Genomic DNA, 9,328 nt, shown 5'->3' on the forward strand with positions numbered 1-9,328 from the left:
TGATAGATACACATGTACATGATGTATGGATTTAGATAAAGATTCACGTAGACAAAAATAATACAAATTATCTACACCACATCGAAACAAGAAATTCAGGTATGGACAGACACCAATACATCAAATAATATGAAGAAGAGCATGTTTCTTCTCTTTTTCTATGCAGTAACCAAGTTTAAACATGTACATAAATTCTAGATACATCAATATGAAAAAATATATATATCGCTCGCTTCACTTGTAGAGCGCTCACCTAAAAAAAACTCATTTTCAAGAAAAAAATATACAAACAAACTCGCTTGCCTAATATTTTTGGAGGTTTTGACCGAAGAATTACACATCAAATTGGTGGGGCCTTAACAATGTGTTGTTAAACGATCTAACTAATTGTAGATATGAATTGACTAGGTGATTTCCCTGGTCATTCAGTGACAGATTCAACTGACGTAGGTCGAGTAATTTATTTGTCATTACAGCAAAGAAAAAATAAATATATATATATATATATACGATATATAATAAAACGAAAAAACCCACGATTTGTGTATTCTTAAAATGCACATTTTAATCCTTACTGTTAGTAACTAATCTTCGTTTACAGAAAAGGGAACAAAAATATGTGTATTTGTCAAAAGATTAAGAAGACAAACTCATATAAAAACTGAAAAAACAACATTCACACACAACTACAGAAGGAGCAAAATACCAAACCACAAACCATATGATCCTATCTTCCCCAGAAGGGCAAGCAGATCCGGTTCTAAATGTGACACAATAAATCAATAACATACCTGCTCTTGTTTTAGTCAAGACATTGCTTCCAAGTGTTGATTCTATTTCAGAAATACATTCTAAATTTAATAAGCATATATTTGAAATATGATCAAAACTTGAAGCACAGCAAGGATAAAAATTAGCACATAAATGTGCACATTCTATTTTAGACGAAACATTATTCGTTCCAATAAGATCTTCAACGAAACTAAACTGCTTGTCTTTCTGTTCATGAAAATGTATAATGTTCACATTCTTAGAAACTTCACTGCGGTTTCCCCTACAATGACCAAAGCAAATCCATATCATCATTGCACCACGAATAGTATGAATGTTTCGTCTGTTTCTAAACACGCTATTGATCATTGCAAATATTTGAATTTTTATAAACAAAATTGCATTAAAGTGTATGCGTTTTGATAGAACTCAATTGCCAAGTGAATACTGAGTTAAAAATTTATTACGTAAAACCGAAGTTGCAAAACAAAAACCTCGTGTTTTATACAAGATTTCAACAAACCAAAAAATAAAATTAAAAAATTAAAAACCAAGCGCATGATTGAATCAATATTCCAATCAATAAATAATTCATTTGTATCTGTCTTTTTTTGCATCGGTATAAACATTTAATGGTAATAATAGAGATGACATGAACAAACCTTCCTTCAGTCAATATACCAGACAGAATATGCTTGTTTTCAATCATATGAATATACTCTTCTCATACCCACACTTTCTTCTCAACTCTGAATGTTTGTTTTTTACATTTTCATCATTAGATAAGTATACATACATGAAGAAGTCTAGTACTTAATCATTTTTTTCTGTATTGATAAAATCCACCGTGTATCATCGTACAGCGGATATAGGTACTCACCAAGCGGGCTTGAGCGATTTTGATCTAACACGGTAACGAAAATCTTTGTTTTATTCACATAATATCAATGTGTACTTCAATCTAAACATAATTGCTGCTTTAAGAAATGATTTGGTCGTAGCTTGATGATAAGAGATGTTTCAATATTTTCCCAAAACAAGAACGATTACAAAAAACATGTGCAAATACTTGTCAAAGAAGTTGGCCCTCGTCTCATCCGATATATTCTATATTCATTGCAACTCTTTTTCTGATAGAAGGCCACTGTGTGTGTGTAATGAATATAGCTGTTTCAATAATTGGCATTCAAATCTTTCATGCAGATGTCATTTTTCTATATTTTATCCCGAAAGAAGGGTTGTGTACGGTGTTTAGCTTACCACATAAATCCTTATGTACGCTGCATAGTTATGTTGTTATACACCGTACACAAACACTTTATTTTCATACTCGTTTATTGCCCCAAAAGTTTCAAGGAATGAGTATTCACGGGTAGGTTTATGATTGGTAACTTTTACTTTATCCCTGTATTAGGTTTCGTTCAGATAAAACATGTAAATGTCTCAACAACTGTATCGGAACTGAAAGTTAGTGTTGACATTCACAACTATTTGCACATAAACAAGTTAACTGTTCTTATTAGAATATCAACGTTGTTTTATGAATAGGAAAAATCGATGCGAAAATTACTTGGGAGCAGGAATTTCAAATGTTGAGAAATGTACTACATTGAATATTGATAAAGCAAAACAAAGATTTTCGTTACCGTGTAAGGTCAAAATCGATCATGCCCGCTTGGTTAGTACCTATATCCGGTGAACTGATGATACATGGTGAAATCAGAGTATTTATATACTAGTCAACAAAAGAAACGATACACAAGTTTGAACTCCCATTTATCATTAAATATAATAAAAAGGAAAAACTGTTAAATTATACAATGAAAAATATTCACTTGCAAAGCAAATGCATATGCTTATAATAATCTGACCAAATTGCAAAGTGAGAAAATACCGTGTTATTGTACACAAGGGTCAGATGTATTTTGCGGAAAATGATGACAAAAGTCGGCACTTAATTTCGAAGGTGTGAATAAAATATTCAAATATATGCAAAGGCATTAATAAAGTCGAAGCAGACCATGTTTAAGTTTTTAATTTTGAGTACTTATAACGATTTTAGAATTGTTTGGTAAAACCAACACTGTGTAAAGATAAGACCAATTGGGCATTTATTTACCTTGGAACAGTGTAATAAAACTATCTAATTTTATTATATATGGAAAATCTTTAGATTGTAGCGTTTCTTTTGTTGACTAGTATATATGGAAAACCATTGGATTGTATCGTTTCTTTTGTTGACTAGTATATATGGAAAATCATTGGATTGTATCGTTTCTTTTGTTGACTAGTATATATGGAAAATCATTGGATTGTATCGTTTCTTTTGTTGACTAGTATATATGGAAAATCTTTAGATTGTATCGTAACTTTTGTTGGCTAGTATATATGGAAAATCATTGGATTGTATCGTTTCTTTTGTTTACTTGTATGCAAACCATGTTATGGTCAATTCTTTAACAGATGAAACTTCAATTCCAGCGTTGTTTTCAGAAGAAATATCATCTTTTAAGTGAAGGATGTCATGTCGTAGATGCCAATGTTAACAAAATAAAAAAAAATCATTTTACAAAGCCATTTATATGTTTTTGCTATGACGTTATAGGTTGTATATGCATAGTTAACTGCTAGTAGTCTGTTGTTATTTATGTATTATTGTCATTTTGTTTATTTTCTTTGGTTACATCTTCTGACATCAGACTCGGACTTCTCTTGAACTGAATTTTAATGTGCGTATTGTTATGCGTTTACTTTTCTACATTGGCTAGAGGTATAGGGGGAGGGTTGAGATCTCACAAACATGTTTAACCCCGCCGCATTTTTGCGCCTGTCCCAAGTCAGGAGCCTCTGGCCTTTGTTAGTCTTGTATTATTTTAATTTTAGTTTCTTGTGTACAATTTGAAAATTAGTATGGCGTTCATTATCACTGAACTAGTATATATTTGTTTAGGGGCCAGTTGAAGGACGCCTCCGGGTGCGGGAATTTCTCGCTACATTGAAGACCTGTTGGTGACCTTCTGCTGTTGTTATTTTCTATGGTCGGGTTGATGTCTCTTTGGCACATTCCCCATTTCCATTCTCAATTTTATTGTTATTTTTCGCCTCTCATGTTAACTTATCATCCAGTACCTTTTTTTGAAGAAAAGAGCATGTACAGCATTTGAGAAATCTTCATAGTGATTTGCATAATCTCCTTAATAATAAAACTTGAGTAGATTGAACAATTGAACTTTTTTTAGTGAAACAGCAAGACAGACATTTGCCTAACTGACAATCTTATGGCATACTGTGGATTCATTAGTATTCGTTGGATACCAATTTTCGTTGCTTTCTTGGGTACAGGTGACCCACAAAATTAAATGTTCAACAAAAAACAGATTTTCTACAGGCTTATATGCAGACTTCGGCAAAACTATGATATTAAAAATCCACAAACATGAATGTTTTCCGGAATCCGCGAAAATTAGTATGCACAAATTTAAATGAATCAGCAGTAACTGAATTTGTCGTAATTTTTTTTTCCAGTACATTTTTTCTCTCCTTAAAGTGAAGGTCGAGGGGCAAATATAATTCAAATTCTTATAAGCTTTGCTACCTAATCAATGATACAAGGCAAACAATTTTGTACATACAGCGTGCGTTTCATCAGCGGCATTCATTCCTTAATAATTTTCTGGTGAACGTTAGATATTTGAAAAAAAACAACTTCGGCGAGCATATATCTTTTGATCCTGTCGACGCCCCCGTTTTCGCCCCTTTTGGAGTCATGATATGTCACGTAGAGCGCGGTGTGTAGACTAAGATAAATTCTATGAGATTATAATACATATAAATTTCATAAAAACTTTTACGAAAAGTTATCTATGGATAATTCAATATTTACAAGAAAAGTCATTTGATACAACTTATCTAAAATGTCTACGTTTGACACAATTAAAAAAATAAAATAATGTTTTAAGAAATATAGATTAATTCGTTCGAGTTTTTAATTCACTTTTCAATTATTTACGCTATCGTCCAACATTAACAATCTTTACAGTAAAGATAGCGCAACCACTTCGTTTTAGAAGATACATTTGAATAAATGATTAATACAATCAAACGTAGATGCCATACATAATATTTGCATCATTTCGTAACATAACGAAGTACCAAGGACTTGATGCAGTAGAACATCTTCTTTTATGACGAAAACAATAAGAATAATATACAAACTCTGAAAAAAAAGAAAAAGAGTGAACCGAAATGAGCGCTTGGAATTTTTGGCTGTGGTAAACGAAGAGGATTTAATGGGACAAGAAATCCATCACAATTGGCCCTCTATCAAACCCTCTGAGAGTTACTGAAATGGTTCTTAAGCTTATATAAAAAATCTTGCCTCTCCCTATACGAAATAACTAACTGTACGTTCCAACTCCAATGGAACACTGCTGAGGAGTTAGTACATTCGGAACATTAACTAATTTTAAGCATGAGCTCTACTACCAAGTGAAAACCATTGACTACATGAAACATAAGGGTTTTCATTAAAAGAAGAAAGCGTAGTAAACATATTGTTATTGATAATTCTAACGCATTTCAATGAATTGTATAAACCCGATTTGGCGATACAAATAAGCAACTTTCATTTCAAAGAATGCTATAACCTTTCTTGTTGGTTAATAACGAGCGTATTTGAATCGACGTTGTCTTAAGGGTTGTAAAAAAAGGAGTTTAATCGGCCATTACTGACGAAAGGTAATTAAAGGTCAAGGTCGAGGGCAGTTCAAGTAACGCTTGGAAGGAAGGGCAAATGTATTCTATTGATTAAACATACTTTTTTCATTAAATTAATTACCAAGATATTTACTTTATCGTCAGTATTCAAATAAAACAAGGTTCAACACATCATTTTTTTTTAAATGTCCTGTACCAAGTCATGAATATTGCAGTGGTTATCAATTAGTCCGTTTCAATGTATGTTGGCGTTTGTTTTTGTAGCAGTTCAGTGTTTCTGTTGTTCCATTATTTTGTTCTTATAGTTGATGTGTTTCCCTCTGTTTTGGTTTGTGACCTGGATTTGTTTAAGTGAAATCAATTTTTGAACAGCGGTATATTACTATTGCCTTTATATACGTACTATTCTTTATCTTAAAGAAAATTGATGGAAAATACCAAAGGATCATTAAAAACTCATCGTTAGAAGAAAAACTAAAAACGCCAATGGCAAAATACTGCGTAAAAGATAATCCAATTCCCAAAACACTCAGGGTCTTTTATAGTTTGTTGTTCGATATGCCTGTTGTTCGATATGCCTGTTGTTCAATATGGGTTTTGCTCATTTATACATCGGCGATCGATAAGAGCTTACTTCCACATCATTTGCTATATTGCAAAGAGTTGCCTCATTGCCAATTATACCACATCTTCTCATTTTTATTAAGACTGAACAAATGAACCCCACCAGAACCCAAAGTTTATCTAAACTGCTGCGGAATGGTAATGAGATCCTAAATCTGTCATCAGGCATTTTCTTCGGGAACAAAGTTTCATATTCGTAAGATAATTTTAGACTTCCATTCAAGCCTTTAATTCAAATACGGCTTTTCCTTTTTCGTTAATTTTCACAGGTAATGTTATTGATTGTTTTATGATTCTTTCTTGTTACATTATTGTCTTTGGTTCTTGTTTTTATTAGTTCTGTTTTCTTTGATCTTTTTTTATATTTTTGTTTTGTTTTTATTAATTGTTTATTGTTTTATATTTTTGTAATTATTTTTTAGGGGTAGAAAATCCATTTATTTTAATTAATTTGTGTTTGATAAGACAATAAAAGCAGAAGTGAGATATACGCCGATAAGAAATCAACCAATCTACGAAAAACACAAAATGCATCAATAGACAATATTCTGTCAACATAATATACAAGTCTATACATTATGTCATGCATTAAATTGTACAGAGTCCATGAAAGTTGTGAATAAATTATAATTTTTTTATCAGATATCTGCCATTATTACCAATGTCTCCAAATAACAAAATGCGTTTGGTGTATATCATGAATCAACTCCGCACGATATTTCAAATATGTTTCCAGAGCATATCCGGCCCTGATAAACAAAAACTTTTTATGCTCTTTCATTTTTCATTAATTTTGCTATTTGTCTTTGTTGACTCACTTATGTCATTCGAAAAAAACCTTGCACTAAATTATTTTCTTTATTATTGAGTGGTGTAAGGTTGATAAATTGCAAGATGCAATTGTTGGAATTGAATATGCCTATAGAATTCATTCAATTACGGATGTTGTTTGTCTAAAACAAATCTGATTGAAGGTATCAATTTGAGTCTCGATAGGTGACTTTCATTATGATAGTGTTTGTAATATTTTTGCTGCTTATAATTTATTAACAAAAAATAAAAGACAAGGACATTAGCATCGTAAGTCACAGTGCGGCCTTTGATAATAAGCAAAACCAAGTATATCATTGATACAATAAGGTAAAAACAAACGGGGTGATATTTGATAAACTAATAAACGAACAATAAATATGACAGACAGCAACTAACGAGAACTTACGCAAAGTCAGCCGATAGGAATACAATTTCAGGCAAGAGGACTGGCTCTGGAAAATTAGGGTATTTTTTTTACCGAGTTATATACCCACTCTTCAACATTTGATTGGTAGCAGTACTTGAAAGGTCTCTATTTGACTATTAAAGCACTTTAAACAAAAAGAGAACTCAACAATGTCTTTTTCAAAATTCAAGTTGTATGATTATGATTATGATTATGATTATGATTATGATTATGATTATGATTATGATTATGATTATGATTATGATTATGATTATGATTATAAACAATGAATCAGTGTTTATTTGCAAAAATCCGCTAAAAAGATTTCTTTTTATGGAAATATTCAAAATGGTAAAGGCGGAATGATTTTTTTTTATCATTCAAAATAAAATAATAAAGGGTTACATTTGGTAAACTATAACTGAACTGGAAAGGGGGGGGGGGGGGTCGTTGTGGAATGACATTGCAAGTTAAATGACAAAAGATAAAAACATTTTTTTCGTCTTCATTAAAAGTTGAGAAATATATGTGACAGTTTTGATATGATTCTGATCTCCTTTGATCAAGAACATAAGAACAGTAAAAATCAGTTGCAAGTAACTTTATTTTGAAAATTGGTACCACGCACAAAACAATAACTACCAAAAAAATAATAGACACAAAGCATTGATATAAGAGTACTCGAAATAACTGAAATCTGGTTCAAAGTCAATTACAACTTATGAATTAATTATAATCTTCTAGAGTAAAGTATCAATAAGAAAATAACAAACATTAAAATGAACGTACATGTACTATCATAATGTAGTTAGAAAAGAGTATTTTAAAGATCGAGTTACATAACATCCTTCAACCTCTTACCATGAGGGGTAAAATGTTACTGTCAGGCTCTGCTGAAAGACAAATGGTCTTGTGATAAGTACGGTTACAATTAATTGAGGATTTCTTTTCAATATGAGACAATTCCATTAAAATAATCATAAATATGTAATAGTGAATTATTAATTTAATGTTTTTCGTCTGATTTGTTTTTGTAGTTGTTTTTTGTTCGAAAAGATCTTTCTATAGAAACTCCTAATTCATTATAAAAGTCCCATTTTACAATAACAAAAATACTACTGTCACTATTTTTTTAGAAATCCAATTGCATCATATAGTGGTCGGGCGTTTCTTGATAGAATTTTGTGATCTGTTGTCTTTCATTTTGCCTTCTTACATCTGACATGATTTATCTGTACCTTTTTCACACGACATAGCTTGATGCTAGTAAGCGGAGTAGCAGTTCATTTTACATGTTTAATGTATGTCTAAAAGGTTTTCATGCACTGTTTCAATTTTGTTTAATCTGTTTTTTAACCAATCATAGCAATTGGACCTTAAATTAATTAAGACAAAATGTAAAACTTTTTTCAGGTTTAGTTTTCTTGATATAACATAAACTGTTAAACAATATCTCATTATATGTTCATTTCACGAAAATAACAATTGTGACAAGTTTATCATGTACATTAGATATATATTTCAGTCAATACATAACAGTTTTATATGTATATATATATATATTTCTATTATGAAAGTTAAAATAGAAGAAAAATATATAAGTTATCGATTACGAGAAAGCTAATTTGTTTAATAAAGTTAAAATTTAAGTTGTTGTTTATTTTCTGTTGACAATTTTGGAAGAGATCGTCAAGAGATTTGTTACAGCAAATCCAGTCTTAAATAGCTTAGTTGCAATATTATCTTATTGTTTCTTAAAATGTTTGAGTCTATTTATAATTTTTGAAACAGTTAAGACTATGATCACGAAATCTCTATACAAGCTAGGATATGCAATGAAATAAAAAAATCTTTATCAATTTCGAACGTTCTAAACGTTTTTCTAGATTTACCTCCACCAGGTAACATAAAACCAAAACGTTGTATCATAACAAAACATTGAAAACTTTTGTTTGAGTGTTCCTGATGATGGTTATTTCAGAAATAGCGCCTCGGACG

The sequence above is a fragment of the Mytilus edulis genome, chromosome 6 (genome assembly GCF_963676685.1).
Source record: "Mytilus edulis chromosome 6, xbMytEdul2.2, whole genome shotgun sequence".
NCBI classification, from domain to species: Eukaryota; Metazoa; Mollusca; class Bivalvia; order Mytilida; family Mytilidae; genus Mytilus; species Mytilus edulis.